General features: G+C 43.6%; 1 protein-coding gene across 5 annotated transcripts in view; it reads right to left on the reverse strand.

Annotated features, from left to right (window-relative positions):
- LOC141174076 (dispanin subfamily A member 2b-like) overlaps positions 1 to 17,476 on the reverse strand; it is a 32,908-nt gene extending 15,432 nt beyond the window's left edge. Inside the window, exon 1 of one of the 5 annotated variants that reach the window (XM_073658724.1) lies at positions 17,345 to 17,476. The gene's annotated coding sequence lies outside the window, so the exon portion shown is untranslated. Of the gene's footprint in view, positions 1 to 2,419; positions 2,576 to 17,174; positions 17,303 to 17,344 lie in introns of those variants that run through there. The other 4 variants (XM_073658723.1, XM_073658726.1, XM_073658722.1 and 1 more) reach the window with 4 other exon arrangements.
- Positions 17,477 to 17,882: the final 406 nt, after the last annotated feature.

Below are 17,882 nucleotides of genomic sequence, written 5' to 3' on the forward strand. Positions count from 1 at the left end.
TTTAAAGATTTTTCTGTATTTTCATGACTATGAAAATTGTACATTCACACTGAAGGCACCAAAACTATGAATTAACACATGTGGAATTATATACTTAACAAAAAAGTGTGAAACAACTGAAAATATGTCTTATATTCTAGGTTCTTCAAAGTAGCCACCTTTTGCTTTGATGACCGCTTTGCACACTCTTGGCATTGGTTTAGTGTACGGCGTATGGCATTTGTTGAAACCATGACCCCAGACTGTTCCAGGCAGGCTGGCCTTTAGGTCTTTGGATGTTTGACTTGCTGTTTTTTTTTTTTTTTTTTTTTGTCCCCCCCCCCCTCACCATTCACATCAACTTTCGAAGACATCTCTTGTCCATTCCCTCCCCCACTTCCAGGGACGTTCTTGACGATTCAGTGCTTGGCAAACTTAATAAGAGATTGTGCACTGTTGAAACTGGGATCCCCCGGTCTTTGGAGATGGCATTCTACTGTCCTCAGACAGCTCCTTTGTCTTCACCATTGTGACAAAGGAACAGAGCTACATGTTAGGCTTTTTAAAACACTGAAGTCATCATTCATTGGCTAATTCATGTCACATGAGCACCGACAATCACAAGTGAATGTGTTTTGTGATTTACCACAGGCGAGACAAAATGTGTTTCCATACTAAATTAATGTAAAGGGTGCCAATACCAGTGTTACAGCAAGCTTTAGGTTTTCTATTTTTCCCTTCCATTGTTTACTTTAAAGTTAGTTTATCATTTACTCTTTTGTATTTAACACGAGTGCGCTATACGAAGGGACAAGGGACAAGACTTTGCTTGCTCCCCCCCCCTCCTCCCCTGGAGATTTTCCAAATTATGTACTTAAACTTCATGGGTGCCTATAACAATGAGCAGGACTGTAGTTAGTAAAGCACCATAGAGGCTAGTTCTGTGTTTGCACACCCTTGTAAATTTGCCTGATATTAGGGTTTTAAGTCCAAGATAATCAAACAACTAGGCATTGGGTGTTTACTGGGTACTCTGGTTCGGCATATTGCCCATCAGATAGACATTACTGTGTGGTGCTGGGGAAGACCCAGCGGTCATGGTGCACACTGGTATCATTGACAAAGTCAGAGGGACATGGAAGGTCATTAAAAGCAGAAGTTTAGGAATGAACTAGATAGAGAGCGGGATTAAAAGGGACTTAGATAAGGATGCGACTAGCAAGGAAAGCAGGGAGATGGCAATATCATATGTCTGCTCAGTGTAAGAAGTGTCTGGTGAGTTTAAGGAAAGGTCACAGCATGGTGTAATCTGGAGAGTCAAAATTGCTGTCACATGACGCAAGAGGAGCGGCACTAGATACTGGAGAAGGTGGCGATCAATGATTATATTAATACACAATAAGGCTGTGCCCCCCACGGTGAGTTTTTGACACTGCGTCAAAAATGCATCATCTTACAGTTCCAGCAAAAGTGGATGGGATGGTTTTTAAAAATCCTCAGCATGTCAATTGCTCACTGATACACCAAGTTTTTGTGAAGATTTACCTCTCAGACGTGGAAAATCTGCAGAGGGAGGGGGAAGAAAAAAAAAAAAAAAAAAAAAAAAAAACACGTAACCCAGTTTACTTAATAGGTGCAGAAAATCTGCAACATCGGAAACTCATCGTGGGAGCACAGCCTTACACATGTTTGTGGGGGAGGGGAGTTAATGGGAGCGTTTTTTTTTTGTTTTGTTTTTTTTAAATTGAAACCAGGGGAGTCTGTTTATGTTAAAAGCTGTAAGTTTTGATCCACAATTCTATAGAACTACGACTCAGCTTGCCATTCAAATGTCCATTTTATTTCTCATAAAATGGTCCAAGTTGGCTTCAATGCTGGATCAGTTTTTTTTTTTTTTTTTTTTTTTTTTTTTTTTTTATCTGTGTATCATCCATTTTTCTTGCATGGAAAAACAAAACAAAAAAAAAAAACATCCAGCCACTAAAGGGTTAAAGTAGATAAGCGTAATGTAATATTCCTAAGCCACAGTAATTGTATTGCTGCATGTACGGTATATTGCATGGAAATATACTAGGGACTACAGAATAGGAGGACTTGGTATTTTATACACGAGTAAGCCAAGCAGCAGTACTCAACGTCAGGCAGCAGCTGCAAAAAGCAAGATTTTAGGGTGATCTCAATGTAGTAATATCCCTCTACAAATTCCTTGTGAAATCATGCGTGAATAAGAATCAGTTTTGGGCTTCACACTTCTATAAAAGGATATTAGAAAGCTGCAGACCGAGTTCTCATACTGCACATTAAAGCTAGAGGACACCAAAAGCTGAGATACTTCCGACAAGACATTTATGCTAAATTATGCTCAAGTGCAGCATCTTTAATGGTGGTGCATGAAACTATGCTTAAAAATGCACCCAAAAGAGAAACACACAACACGTACCTCCTTTTCAGATCCGCCAATACACACGTATGAATTTTGCTCAGGGTATTCCTTTCCACACAATACAGGCAAAGTTTGTTACTGCATGATGAAACTTGATCCTTGGCAGATGGCCTCATTGCTCAGCTATGTAAACCATCCCTGGCAACAGCTTATCTGTTCCACATCATGGGTTGTTTTTTTCTTATCCTCAGCAAGCAACAGTGCTGCTCACTGAGCTTACTCTCATTTTACTACTGTAATGCAAGGTCTGCATACAAAGAATTTCTCCATTAGGTTTACCAGGAAAAATATCTTAAGACCAAGTTCACACAGGTCTCTACTAATCTACCCTCACAATGATGGGATGTGTCAGCAGATGCCAAATTAGGCTGCCTTCACACTAGGGGGTTTAGGTAATACTCAGGGGCATACCTGCCAACCGGCCACTATTTTCTGCTTGGCATTGAGGGCCTCACCCTGCCCATCCTTAAAATTTTAGAGTAATCCACATCCTCAGGGTGCGAATACCATTGAATTGATCCACAAATCCATCATACAGCCTGCGATTCGGAGACTCGGCACACGGCAGGCACGATGACGTTAACACATCGCGCCTGCAGTGTGGAGCCTCAGTCCTCACACAGTACAGACCCGAGCAGAACGCTGGTGGAACAAGGGTAGGAAAGTAGTGGTTATTTTTTAATGTCAGTACTTGTGGAGGGTGAGAATTATACTGAATAGAGAGTGGGCATCATACTGAGTGGGGGTGGGGGGGAACTTTAGGAGCCCCCCCAAAAAAATAAATAAATAAAAAAATTTGAGCTTCTATAGAGGCATAATCATTGTATACGTGCCACAATACATGGCCGTCTCTCTGCTTATAAGAGTTGGGAGATATGACCACATTCTGGAGAATATATATTTTTGGTGAGAGGAGTGGCCAAATTGGAACATTTATATGTGTATTTATGTGCTTTAAAATAAAAACGAACGCATGCTGCCCAGTCTGTGGACAGCATGTATCCGGCACGGGCTGTATGAACACTGTCAAGCATTTTTTACTCTTAAACGTTGCGGCATTTGAGAGAAAAACACTAGCCGCTGGTCTCTCCACCCACTGCCAGTAACTGACAAGTCTACCTATACGCGCATGAACACAGATACCTGTCAATATAGATACAAACAGGACTCCATAACTGAACTAACCAGTCTTTTCCATGAGGAAGTGTTAGTTGAATAAGTACATATTCTGTAATGGACACACCTGCAGCCTGCAAACATTGACATGGTTTAGAAATGGCCACACCAGCTTTTCACATATGTGACGCCTCTTCTCGGAAGCCCTCGTCTTTACCCTGGGAGATGGGGGACTCTGAGTCGGGTCCTGTGATGGAGAAATGGGGTGCAGCCGTAGCCCGGACCCAACCCGTGCTCAGGGACGTCACAATTTAAAAAGGGTGGTATGGGCTTATCCGGGTTGAGTGGCTGATTACAACTACGCCACCTGTGGCACCTGGTGAAGGCCACCAGCGCCGCTGCAGTCCGCTGAGGCATGGTGTTATGGCAGCCGTTGTTGTTACTACTCCCCACAGGCGGAGCAAGGCCTCAGGGCAGAGGGACAGGATGGAGGGGGTAGTAGTAGAGGAGACCGGGTGCTGCGTCGTGCGGTGTAGTGCAGAATAAAGAATCCTGAGGCCATAGGGGTGAACTTCCAAGGCTTTACTCACATAAAAGATGTCAGAAGGAAGGCGACTCCCTGCTCCACAGAGTTCTGCGGCCACCAGGAACGGGGGGTCCGGCAACCTCTGAGTAAGTCCAGCGTTCAGAGTGTTCCTGAACTACAGATCGTATCCTTTCCTGTCTGCGTAGATAGGCCGGGTCTCCCTCTGAACTCCTCTCAGAAAAAGGGCACGGGTGGCAGCTCCGCTCCTTCCGATACCCGGTGGGATCCTCAGGGCCTACCGGGCTTTCCCGACCAGGACATGGAGTAGCAAGGTCGGGTATCCGGGACCGGTACCCCTCTTGCAGCCGGACTCCCTCTGAATATATCAGGTGGCGAGGACAGGTGGCGTATACCGCTCCGTCTGCATCCTCCCTGGGATCCATTTGCTGTGGAGCTACACTCTTAAGCTCTGGGCCTTCTTGGTCGTGGTCCTTGACTGGGTTGAGACATTCCTCGTCTACAACCTGCCCCTCGTCCCAAGGCCGGGGTACGAGGGCCGTGCCTCCATCCTCTGCAGGTTCACACAGGATCCATGCTCAGGGAGGAAGGTTACGATCAAAGAACCCAGAACCAAAAATGCCTGTGTATTAATTATGAAATTTAAAGTGTCACTAAAATGTGAGTCCTCCACCCTCACCCACTAAATGGTTCCCCTAGCTCTTGGTTCCCCACTCTCCCTGTAACCAGGAGGGCAGCACCTAGTGCATTCTAGCCCCCTCTGGTGGAGAAATGTGGTGTTGGATGTAAAGGAAGGGTCCTGACCATCACACTGTTCTTATCTCAGAGGAGGAACACTACACTCCATTAAAGAAGTGCAGCATGCCTGTGGTGGTCGAACCCTCAGGGGCGCCACACATACTTTTCAGCAAAATATCCCAATTTACAGCCATTCTATTGTCTCCAGCATCATAGGGCAGTTTGCATCGTGCTGTTGATGCAAGAACTTGGCGTTTGCCAAGAGGCACCGGTATCTACATGAAGAGTGTGCAACATTTAGAAGTCCCCCAAAAACACCCTTATAAATTTATATGATTTTAAATTCTTCAAAAGTGAATTGGAACAATTTGGTTCACAGGAAATGGAAAAAAGCATAAGAAAATAGAATTAGACTTACCGGTAATTCTGTTTCTAATAACACACGACAGCACCACAGGAGGATGTCACCTTAGTCTAATAGGGACAGGAAACAGTGGTCAAATAGCATCTCCCACATCCTCTCTCCAGTGTTATTACAAAGGACTACAAGAGTATGAATGCTTCAAATTCTATTACCCAGATTCAAAATAATCCAAGAAATAATTAAGCAAGGGGAGGGACTTATCCATGCTGTCGTGGTGGGTTATTAGAAACCGAATTACTGGCAAGTCTCATTCCATTCCACGGCAGCACCACTGGAGGAATACCAAAAGACTAAGGTTTAGGGAGGGACAATAGCCTGGAGAACTTTTGACCCAAAGGACAAATCTCTAACAGACATCAAGCCTAGTCTAATGTTTGGAGAAGGTTTGGACCGAGGACCAGGTAGCAGCTCTGCTCGATGAAAGTGCTGGCTTTCTCAACCCAGGAGACAGATACCACTCTAATGGAGTGAGTCGTAAGTTTCTCCAGAGCCGAGATGTTCTGGATCTGATTGGATCAAAAGAGCAACTATTGAGACCTGTTGGTAATAGTGCTTTTGGAAGTCTTCTTCCCTTTATTCTGCCCATAAATCTGGAGAAACAGATTTTGGTCTTTTTTCCACATCCGTGTTTCTTGGAGATAATGAAGGACCACTCTTCGTACATCCAGAGTATCGAATTCTTCTTCCCTCTTGTTCGCTGGATTCTGGCAGAAGGAGGGGAGCATCATCTCCTGAGATCTATGGAACTCAGACCTCTTTGTGTAGAAACGATGAGCTAAGAAGAATGGGTCTGTCTTCTAGGATTCTCAAGTATAGTTCGGTAATTGTTAGACACCATAATTGCTGTTCACCACAGACAGCGTAGAGTCAACAATACTATTAACACATTAGTTAGGGATTATTTGCCTAAGGCAATCAGTTAATACAAAAATGGAAGAGTCAGCCCTTTAAATATTTAAAAAAGGTCCCAGGATGGGAACTAGGTTGATCACTCTAGGAATCTCTTCACCAAAATGATGATCAGCCAGGCTCTGGAGAAAAAGAAAAAAAGTTTGCAAAACCAGCTTTTCGGCCAGAACGGTGCCATTAGGATTACTTTGGCCCTTTCGGTTCTTATTTTCTGCAGCATAACTTAGTAGGATCGGAACCGGAGGGAAGGCGTATGCCAGTTTGAATCTGCACTGGTGGACAAACAGGTCAATGCCTAAAGATGTATAGTTTGGACTCCAGGAGAAGTAATTACTTTTGTGTTCTGGTGTCCTGCAAAAGAGATTTACTTTTCAAAAACCCCACCTTTTGGTCAATATTTTGAAGACTTCTGGATTTAGACTCCATTCTCCTGGATGAATATCTCTCCTGCTCAAGAAATCGGCCTGGATGTTGACTGATCCTTTTATATGGAGAGCCGACGGGGAGAAGTGGTGTTCTTCGGCTCAGGAGAATATTCTTGCTGAGACAGTCTTCAGGTCTTTGCATCTCGTGCTTCCTTGATGGCAGAGGTGAGAGACCATAGTTACGTTGTCTGAGTAGATCTTTACATGGGTGTCCTGGATCAGAGAGGTTGCTGATTTGAGTACTTCCTCCACTGCATTCAGGTCCCTGAAATTGGAGGATTGTTGGCTGATCTCTTGACCAGAGTCTCTGGAAGAAGGTTTGGGAGACCATAGCTCCCCATCCACTTTTGCTGCCATCTATTTATGGTCATTAGAGTGTCCTGGATCCAGGGGATTCCTCTTTTTGTTCCTTAGACTGAGCCACCAGGATAGAGAGGCTTTTACCCAAGCAGGTACTGGAATTTTCTTGTCCAGGGATCCATCTCAATTTGCAAGAATATAGGTCTGCAAGGCTCTGGTTTGTGCTTGGGCCTAAGTTACCATTTGGATGCAACAGGTCATGGAGCCAAGGACTGACAAAGCAAACCTCACCGACCTCAATTTTTTGCCTCGAAGGACTCCTATCCTTGATCTTAACTGTATCTGTTTTCTTTAGTTTATCTGTGAAAATCCAGTAGAACCCCCAAGATCGTCTTTGTCATGGAACGAACCATGTCTGATTTTTGCTTGTTCACCATCCAGCCCAGGGATGTTAAAATCTGGGTTGCTGTTTGTAGATGCTCCTGAAGTAACGGTATAGAAGGGGACACAAGTCGTCGAGGTATGGTATTATGCAAATATTCTGTCCTCTGATGTAATCCACGACTTCCGCCATTATTCACGAAGATTTTCACGGCGCCGACGATATCCCAAATGGAAGAACATTGAATTGGTAGTGCACGGTCTTCCTTGGGCAACTGTGTACTTCCAATAGGTTGCGTGAATGGGGACGTGATAATAGGAGTCATGTAAATCGATTGTTGCCATTGTGAACGCTTGTACCATGATGGAAACAGTCGATCTGATGGACTCCATCTTGAACCTCTTGAGTACAATGTACTGTTTCAGGGGTTTCAAGATTATAAAATCGGGTTGACCCCATTTATTCATAAATAAGAAAAAGTTGGGAGTAGTGTCCCCTGCATTTTTCTACTTCCAGAACTAGGGATATTACCCCCGAGGATAGCAGGTTTTTTTAGGCCAGATATTAAGGTGCCTTGAAGAAAAGAGTTGGGTTATCTTCACTTTCCATGGAGAATAGGAAGAAAACTATTTTTTACCCCTTATTGGACTGATTTTAGGGTCCATGGATTTGAACACATCTTGCACCATTGGGGAAGGAATCCTGAAATGAGACCCTCTACTCTCTTGGAGTCATGGCTAATCATGTGGTGATTGTCACAGTGGACTGCATGTGTATACATTAGACAGTAATCATTGACCAATTTATATAACCTAATGAAACATAGTATATGCACTTTTTGTACCTTTTTGGGCAAATAGCAATCAACTTTGCAGATGATATGATTTATGAAATCTGATACTCATTGCACAAGCACTTTATTATATTTTTCTACATAGATAGTGTAACATAGCCTCTAGCATTCTTACGCATATGACGCGCCCCCAGGGCCGTGGGAGGGGGGGTGGGTTATAGTATCACGGTGGCTGGCCTGGTCTGTGACCCAGGGCAGTCAATCAAAAGGGGGATTTGGAAAGTTTGTGATGCCACCTGTGGATTGCAGCTAAAGCGTGACGCCGCTGTCCTCTGGAGCTGGTGTTACGACAGCAGAGATGGTGTGGCTCTCCACAGGTAGAGCTAGCTCCAGGGCAGTGTAGGTTGCACTGGGCGTTGTAGTGCAGGGAGGAAAAGATGGCGCAGATGAAAGAATGGACGGAGACAGTACGGTGCAGTCATCCGAGTCTTTACTCACAGTTCTTATGGCAGTTCCACCGATGCACTGTACGGGTGCCAGCCTCCCACATCGCGCTGCGTTCACCAGGCAGGGGTTCAGCACTTCCTCAGGCAGATCAGGAGTACCTGACAGAACCCCACTTTCTTGTGTTCCTAGCTAAACCATCTTCATGCTGGGTCTTTCTCCCTCCTGCCCTGCGCTTCCCCACTCTCAATCCCGCTCGGGTGCTCTGAAGTCCCTCCTGTCTTGTCGGAGTTCCCGGACCTGCTTGACCCTCACGGAGATTAGAGTGAGGCTTCGGCAACTGACTATATAAGCCAGAAGCCTCCAGTTTTCCCAGCAGAGACTTTGAGTAACACGGCTGGCCCAGGGGCCGGTCCCCTTCTTGCAGCCTACAATCCTTCTGTCAGATTCAGGGCGTACGGGTGCCGTCCTGCACTCGCCGTACCCCCTGGGATCCCTTCAACAGAACAGAGCCTACTCCTCTGTTCCACACCTGGGCCTCTATCACTAGGCCCCACCTGTGGAGCAGAGTCCCTGACGAGACTCTGCTCCCTGACTGAGCTCCTGAGATGGCTTCATATATATATATTATATTATATTTATATATATTATATTATATTTATATATTTTTATATATATTATATTTATATATTTTTATATATATTATATTTATATATATTATATTATATTATATTATATTTATATTTTTATATTATATTATATTATATTTATATATTATATTATATTATATTTATATATATTTTATTATATTATATTTATATATATTTTATTATATTATATTTATATATATTTTATTATATATTATATTTATATATTATATATATATTATAGATATAGATATAGATATATATATAGTGCTCCCCTAAACGGCTTCCTCACCCACACCCACAACTGGTTCCCCCTACCTCTGGGTCCCCCCCACTCCAGCCAGGGACAGGGCTCAGCGGGAAAACACATGGCATCTTGCCCTTCCAGCCGGCCTGGAGCAGTGTAGTGTTGGATGCAGGTGTTAGGGTTCCGGGCAGCACTCCCTCCTTACCTGAGAGAAGGGGATACCACACCTCTGGGTGAGGTGCAGTACCTCTGTGGCAACTGAACCCTCAGGGGCGCCACACAAATATCATCATGTACTAACAAATTGATATAATCTGTAGTGATCACCAGTGTGCACCCCCCCCCTCCATAGTTTTCTCTCATCCCTTCTTTTTCCCTACCCCAACTTGTTTTTTAATCATGTAATTTATATGTTTTCTGATTTTTTTTTTTTTTTTTTTAAATTAATAAAAGATTTATATTTTACAGCTCCATGTTTTTCGGCCAATTTTGGATATATAGTTGGCGGCTCTTATGCTAGTGTATCTGTAGGCCTTTATTAGTTTTTGGTAATTTTGGCATTTCCTTCTTATATAGATTTATATCTCTTCTTGAGAGTCTCCTTCCTGGCCTATATTCCTTTTCTTAGCCACTGGAGGGATACTGCGAGTGGGTGTGGATTGGGAGAAAGAGGCCAGGGAAGATTGGATTTCCTGGTGGACTATCCCCTTAATCTCCTCCTTTAAAGAAGGTTGCTCATCTTTAACATTTTTTTAGTGCATTCTTGACATAGGAGTTTCCTATGAGAGGATATCAGTTTTTTGCACAAATTGCACATTTGTGGCTTTATGTCTTAGATTTGCTCCTTAGTGCAGGTTCCTTGCCCCCCTGAAAGAGGGGAGAAGAAAATAAAGCCATCATATACCATACCTGCACCATGGAGAAGGACCCCCAATGCCAGAATACTTATTGGAACTGGAACAGCGCTGGGCTCCGCAGATGCAGAACGGGAAGAACCTAAACCTCCCATGTCTCCTGAGCCCACGTCACATGTGCCCCAGCATTGGACAAGCCCGGTGTCCCACATTTGCCCAGGTCCGGCGAATATAGCAAAGGGGCGGGGGAGGTGGAGGTGGAGATGGGGTGGAGAGCTCAGAGAGGCCTCCAGCCTGAAGAACCACCCAGACCTTATCCAAAAGGAGCAGACTGTAAGGGGAGTCCTGAGTCCATCTAGGAGAGGCAAGCCCAGTCGATCTCCGCTGACTGGCTAGCTAATCTTTCCCCAGTGTCTGCCGCTGAAAGCACCACAGGATTACCTCTTCATCCCAATAGGGATGAGATGTGGGGGAGGGGGGCTATTTGACCTCTGTGTGTTTCCTGTCCGAGATGACATCCTCCTGTGGTGCAGTCATTGGGGGAGGAGGAGGGGGGTGAAAGGGGTTATTGGAGAAAAGGGGGCATCAGAAAAATTATACACTCCGCAATGTTTTTTTTGCACATCACTGACTAGTGAGGAAGTTAGCCGAATCATGGCTTACTAGGATGACACTAATATATTCAATTCCATCCAGGTTTGTTTTTAAAGCTTTTATTTTTGATGTTCAAAGTTAAAACATTGCCTCAAATTAGCGACATTGACATATCTTTTATCTAGGGGAAAAAAAAAAAGTAAAAAAGAAAATCCTCAATACAAGGGTAATTTGCTAAGGCAATCAAATCTATATTATCTGCTCTAGTTTATAACTGAAGGAATGGCTGTTTGAGCATTAAACCATGGGTCCCATATTTTATGGAACTTGTCTGGAGTTCCCCTAGATTTTTTTTTTTCTTCATTGATATAAAAAAAATTTGGGGGATTTATAGACTTTCTGCCATAAAACATTAAAAATTCTACCATGCTTAGTAGGAGTTAGCTAATTATTCAATTGAATATAACAATGGCACAGCAGAAAGCCGTGATCCACTTAACGCCTCGTCAATCACCATCTTCTATATGGAGACACCTGCTACAAAAAGGTCATTGTGTCGTCTGCATCGTTTAGTAGAAGAAAGGCTAGAAGGCGGCACAGGTATTGGCCTCTTTCACACCAGTGTATTTTGGAAACAATTGATCATTTTTGAGAAGAGACATCAGGGAAATTCTGAAAGAGAAGTATACAAAATGGGAACCTCCATCCATAATCTGTTTTATGCTCTGCTAATTTGTATAGGGCATGCCTCTAAAATGATTTTGAGTTGCAAATAGTACACGTAACCCCTTCATTACTCCCAACTACCCCTAAACAAATATTTAACCCATAGACTAGGGGCACATCTGCCTTAAGGCAAGATGCATCTCCAGCTGGCAGTTTGAAATATCTATCAGGGGATGGCAGGTCTCTTGGCCATGATGTACAGTCATCCTACTTTGTAAACTTTGATACAAGCAGTCATACATTTTATATTCAATTCATTCTTTGCTTTTCTTGAAGTGTGGTCTTAACTAGGATTCAAACTCTCAACCTCTAGCATGGCAGGCAGTAGCTTTAGCATTGGAGAATTTTCTCTCCCCAAGGCCATGTTCACATGTTTAGTATTAGGTCAGTATTAGTTAGCCAAAACCAGGAGTGGGTGAAAAATGCAGAAATGGTGACGTGTTTCTATTACGGTAAATAAACAAAAAAGGCAGCCTCACCGTGTCCTACTAGTATAACTCAGTCCGTTTTGCAATGCTGTGGGTCTCCAACCAATAGCCGTGACTTAAGGCTTCACATAAGAAAATTAGTTATGGTGAGTCCCAAGAATGATTAAAATCCTCAATTTATTGAAAAAAGATTAAAAGATCATAAAGGTTGGGGATACATCTCAACGCGTTTCTGGCAGAAGCCCTTCAGCCAGAAACGCGTTGAGATGTATCCCCAACCTGTATGATCTTTTAATCTTTTTTCAATAAATTGAGGATTTTAATTATTCTTGGGACTCACCATAACTAATTTTCTTATGTGTTTCTATTATACTTTTCCTCTGATCGTTCCAAGCCTTATTTTGGCTTACAAATAGTGATGTAAAATACCTAAGCATAACTGAGTATGAGGGTAACGAAAAAAAAAGTTAAATTTTACATCTATGAATGATAAAAAAAAATAAATAAATAAAAAAAAGCACTTAGAGGACATCAGGGTGTAGTCCAATTTTCACAGACTGTTAGAAAAGAGAAAGTGGAGGAATTATTGTTTTAGATTTCTCCATGTGCAAGAATAATCAGAGGAAACTCATATCACACTCCGATTAACCCCCTTTTCAAACTCTGATCAGAATAATCAGATTTTCCGATACAAGGAAGAAAAAAAAATAAATAAATTCTGATGTTTGTAGTAGACCTTACTTTCATGGGTATATTAGAATCTGCTTCAAAAGCAAGGAAACAGAGACATAGGGTAGGCAAACTCAGCAGAGACAAGACTTGGCTGAGATAAGTTGCCAAGAAGAGAAGAAAATCAGTACTGTAGCCTCTGTGATGATGGATGATAACAATAGTAGAGATATGCAGGGAGTCAAGAATGTTGAGTACATACTGAGAGATGCAGTTAAACAGTACAAACATGTATGATATATAAACAGGTCTCTGCAATGTTTGAGTTGGGGGCCCACTCAGATGTTTGTCACATCCCCTCCCTCTGCTGAATTCCTAGGTACACTTCTCCATACAGCACTCTACGATTCTGTGAAGTGTGTGTATCAGGTCATCCCTTAGTACATGCAGCGTCCTCCAGTAGTGTGTATCAGGTCGTCCCTTAGTACATGCAGCGTCCTCCAGTAGTGTGTATCAGGTCGTCCCTTAGTACATGCAGCGTCCTCCAGTAGTATGTACAACATTGTCAGGGGCAGACACACACAGAAGGGGGCCCCTAGTGTTAGAACACTATATGAGCCCTTTGCAAATCAATGATAGGTCTGTGACAGAAGCGGCTTGCTGCTTTGGAGGTTGGAGTGGGTCCTCTTAACCCTTGGACCCCTGTGTCAGCACACCCGTTACACCAATAATATGTTAGGCTCCAAGCATAGTCTTTAAATTACATACAGCATTCTCCAGTAGTATTTATAGCATTGCTCTTTATTTCATATAGCATTCTCCCTTAATATGTAAATACAGTATTGTCCTTTTTCTATTATGTAGTGCACCCCCTTATTATAGTAAACAGTAACTGATGCCTCTGCAGGTGGTGTGGTTGGTATTTGTTTAGGGGGTCGGAAGTGTATTTTGTATTCATTTTGGACTGTGATTATTAGGATCATAAGAATTTTTTGGCGAGAAAAAAAATTCTATGGGGTGGGTTCAGAAAATACATGAGCAATGCTTAAAGGAGTTCTCCCGTCAAAATTTTGAGCCTCTTAATATATTGCAGTCATCATATTATATAGCACTGTGTATTTACAATTGCTCATTTTGCCTTTCTCCCCAGTACTTTTTCTCTGCTCTATATAGAAACAGGAAGTCTCTTGTCCCTGAATTTATCATTCCTGTCTTCACCTCCTGACCCAGCTGCTCAGGTCCTCCTCCCTGTCTGGGACTTTTGCAGTGATTCTTATGCAGGGAAAAATACTTTCTACATAGAGTTAAGAACTATTCAGCTAGTCAGTTTTTAATCATGTGAGGTCATTGACCTAATGGAAAAGAGACAAATTAGCTGGGTAGAAAGGCAAAAGGAGCAATTGTAACATGTTACACACACGCCGCTATGTTCAGATAGGGGCGAGACAGGTTACATGAATTCTTTGGAAGCCTGGGGGAACCGTTACTCAGGGCGACCATAGACCATGTACTGCAGCTTCTCTCGGGCATACAGGGGTATTGACCCTCAGGCACAGACACGTAGGTTGTTTCAATTGCTGACCAGACACACTTGACAAGAGTCCTCAAACGGTAGAACAGTAGCATTTAATAAGAAGCCGCACAGCCAGTGCAAGTTAAGTCTCATAAGAAACAGGCTCCAGTGACAAACAGTACAGTAGTTCACAGTCTCCCCAGTAGTACAGGACAGCACAAAAGCACATTAATGAACACAGCATTCTTTACAGCACAGTGAGATGGAAGGGGGGGGGGGGGTGAGTTGTTGAGGGAGATGATCCCTGTGACACCATTTCTTCCAGTCCTTATCTTTCTGCCTGACAATACTCTGCACTGTTAGTTCAGGATCTCTCCCTGACCTGTGCTTAGTTTCACTCCTGACTTGAATCCTTTTCACTTGCAGGAGCACTTCTGAGATATATAACAGCATTCTCTTCGGCTCCAGCCAGACAGTAAACAACTTCCCCACAATCCCCCTGGGGCTCTGCTAACATACTCCCCTCCTCCTGTGACTGTGTTCACCCCTCTAGTTGCTGGATGCTTCTGGAGCACAACACTTCCTGTCTCCTGTGCTTGTGTGGCTTTAAAATCATTCAGCAACTATTAGAAGTAACAGCACTACTTCTGCATGTCACATACACAGTGCTGTATAATATGATGACTGTCATTTATTAAGGATAAAACTTTGATGGGATGGCTTCTTTAAGAGGGAATCGATCATCAGTTTTCCCATTGTTAAACTGCTTCCAGCATATTCTCTTTAGGCGACGGCCCCACTATCAGTATTTTTTCTCAGGAGTGGGTGATAAATGCGGAATTGGTGACTTGTTTCTATTATACCTTTTCACTGATTGTTCCTCACCTGGTTTTGGCTATCACTCTTGAGAAAAAATACTGACCAAATACTGACCGTGGGGCCATTGCCTTAGGAAAAATGTAGCATCGGCGTCTCTGCCCCGTACTAGGCAGAGACGCCGTCCCTCTCACCTCCCCGCTCCTGGCGCGGCGTCCTCCAGCGCTTCTCTCCCCGCTGCTTCCGGCACGCGCTCCTTCCCGGCCACGGTGCTTAGGGCGCGCGCGCGCGCTTCCCCCCTCTTAAAGGGGCCACGCGCGCCGTCCTAAGGAGTCCCCGGCCAATGGCCGGAGGACTTCACCATATATAAGGCACCTCCTCCAAAATGGAGGTGCCCGAGCAATATTGTTGCACTGTTCACTACTCTGCTTCAGCCCTCAGGTCCCGTTGCCAGTTTCCTGCCAGTTTGCTGTCTGATTCCTGCCTGATAATCCGCTTACCTGCTTGCTAGCCTGAGGTCCGACGGTCTGCCTTCCAACACCTGTCAGTCTGTCTATGGACCAGCTTGCCCGCTCACCTGGGAGCACACATCTGCTACCTGCCTGCTAGCCTACCTGGAGGCTCCGCCGTCACGTGCTGTGACCACCTGCCTGTCCAGAGACTCCTGCCCGCTCACCTGGGAGCGCTCACCTGCTGCCTGTCTGTTGGCCTACCTGGAGGCTCCGCCGTCACGTGCTGTGACCACCTGCCATTCCAGAGACTCTTGCCCGCTCACCTGGGAGCGCTCATCTGCTACCTGCCTGTTAGCCTACCTGGAGGCTCCGCCGTCACATGCTGTGACCACCTGCTTATCCAGAGACTCTCGCCAGCTCACCTGGGAGCACACGTCTACCATCTGCCTGCTAGCCTACCTGGAGGCTCAGCCGTCACTTGCCGTGACCTCCTGCCCGTTTACCCAGAGACTGCCCCGGTCACCTGCTGTGACTGCCTGCCCGTCTTCCCTGGGAGCCACCCGCTTCCTTACAAGGACTGCCCCCTTGTATAGTTGCTCAGAGGTTCCACCTCCCAGACCCGTTACAAAAAATATTTTGTGCTCGTGTTGAATGCATCGCTTTTTTCTTGTCCTCTTAAGCATGTTCCAGATATCCTTCTATGGCTATGGTCACACTATCAGGATTTGTAAGCCAAAATCAGGAGAGGAACAATCAGAGGAAAAGTATAATAGAAACACATCACCACTTCTGCATTTTTCACCCATTCCTGGTTTTGGATTACAAACACGGACTAAACACTTATAGTGTGACTGTAGCCATATACCCAGTATGGGCCAAATCACCATGAAAGCATGCAGATATACATTACATACTGGTTTAGTGTGGAAATAAAAGCAATTCTTATTATTTGCACACCTGTGCAGCCTGATAGAGATCATGGCATATGCAATGCAAGATTCCTAAACCACCTGCATAGCCACCCCTCCTCCCCAGGTTAATTTCTTGCCGCACCCATTCATTGTGTATTAATTGGAAAACAAAAAAAAGTTGCTAAATAAATATTTAGTTTTAAATATCATGCGTCAAGGTTTCATAGATCGTCATTATGTCTGAGATCTGCCATGAGATTACAGCTGATATATTCGGTGTACAGTAAATCTACCTTACTAGAACTTTCCCAGATTTTTTTTATAATGCAGCAAAAGTTGACCAGAAGTTTATGCAAAAAAAATGTCACTGTGATGCAATTAGTGCATCTAGTCTAGGTCTGAGCTGTTTAAATTGTCAATCATAGTAAATATGCCCCAATGTGAATAGATACTAAATTATATAGAGAAACCAAGTTCATCTATTTAAAGGACACCAGGATGTTCCCTGCACATTACCAGCAGTAAGTTATATAAAAGTTCTAGAACTATGATAAGACACTATATGGACAGCTCTTGTGAATGTAGAACATGGACCCTGTTTTTTAGACAGTTTCATGTAGAGGAGTTTTCATATTTTTTAAGCAAAATGAATTTAAAAAGTATAAAAGAAATACCCGGCCGTGGTGGCTCATGCAATTTGTATATAAAAAAAATGTAACAGAAACTGTCCTATCACATATCAAAAGCTTTACAGCAATGTCCATAACATAATCTACTACATATGTAATATTCGGGATGAACCAGAGGATTACTCATTTACCTTGCTTCCTCCTGGACTGCTGCAGATAAAATGAACAAACTGAGTCTCTGATAAGGACTTTTCTACCCTGTCTCTGCAGGAAGTGTTGCTGTCTTTTAAAGGGACAGGTACCCATTACTGATATAAGATTTCAAGAATTAACACAGCAAAGAAAGGACAACAGTATTTACCTGATCAGGTCACAGAACTAATGCAGCAAAGCCGCGTAATATGGATGGAGGCAGCACAGGTGCAAATACTGATGAGACAACCAGTCACAACCTGCCAATTCATAGAGGGGGTGGCTGTGTAGTATTAAAAAAAGGCTTGGATAGGGCGCTGGTCACACACATTCAGTGCACAGTGTCTGGCTTATTGCCCATAGTATTAGATTAGGCAGGCTCCCCAGCACTATATATGTGCACCCCGCCAGGACAAACACCCTCATTTACAAATCCAACATTAATGGGCTTGGCTGAACCCCGAATAAAAATATAACGTGCAAAAAACTCCATATAATAAACCTGAGGTATTGGCTAATACCGTTATATTCTTATTCAGGGTACAGCTAAGTCCATCAATGTTAACAATAGGTGTGGTGTCACTGCTCCTGTTCAGCTCCGATACATTATTTTAAAGAGGTATTCCTCTTAGGCTATGTTCACACTAGGTGTTTTTTCATAAAAAACAATCCCAAAAGCTCGCAAGAACCAAGTATCTACACGACAA

This window comes from Phyllobates terribilis, unplaced genomic scaffold (assembly GCF_046119375.1).
Source record: "Phyllobates terribilis strain yellow unplaced genomic scaffold, ASM4611937v1 Scaffold_13__5_contigs__length_258822181, whole genome shotgun sequence".
NCBI classification, from domain to species: Eukaryota; Metazoa; Chordata; class Amphibia; order Anura; family Dendrobatidae; genus Phyllobates; species Phyllobates terribilis.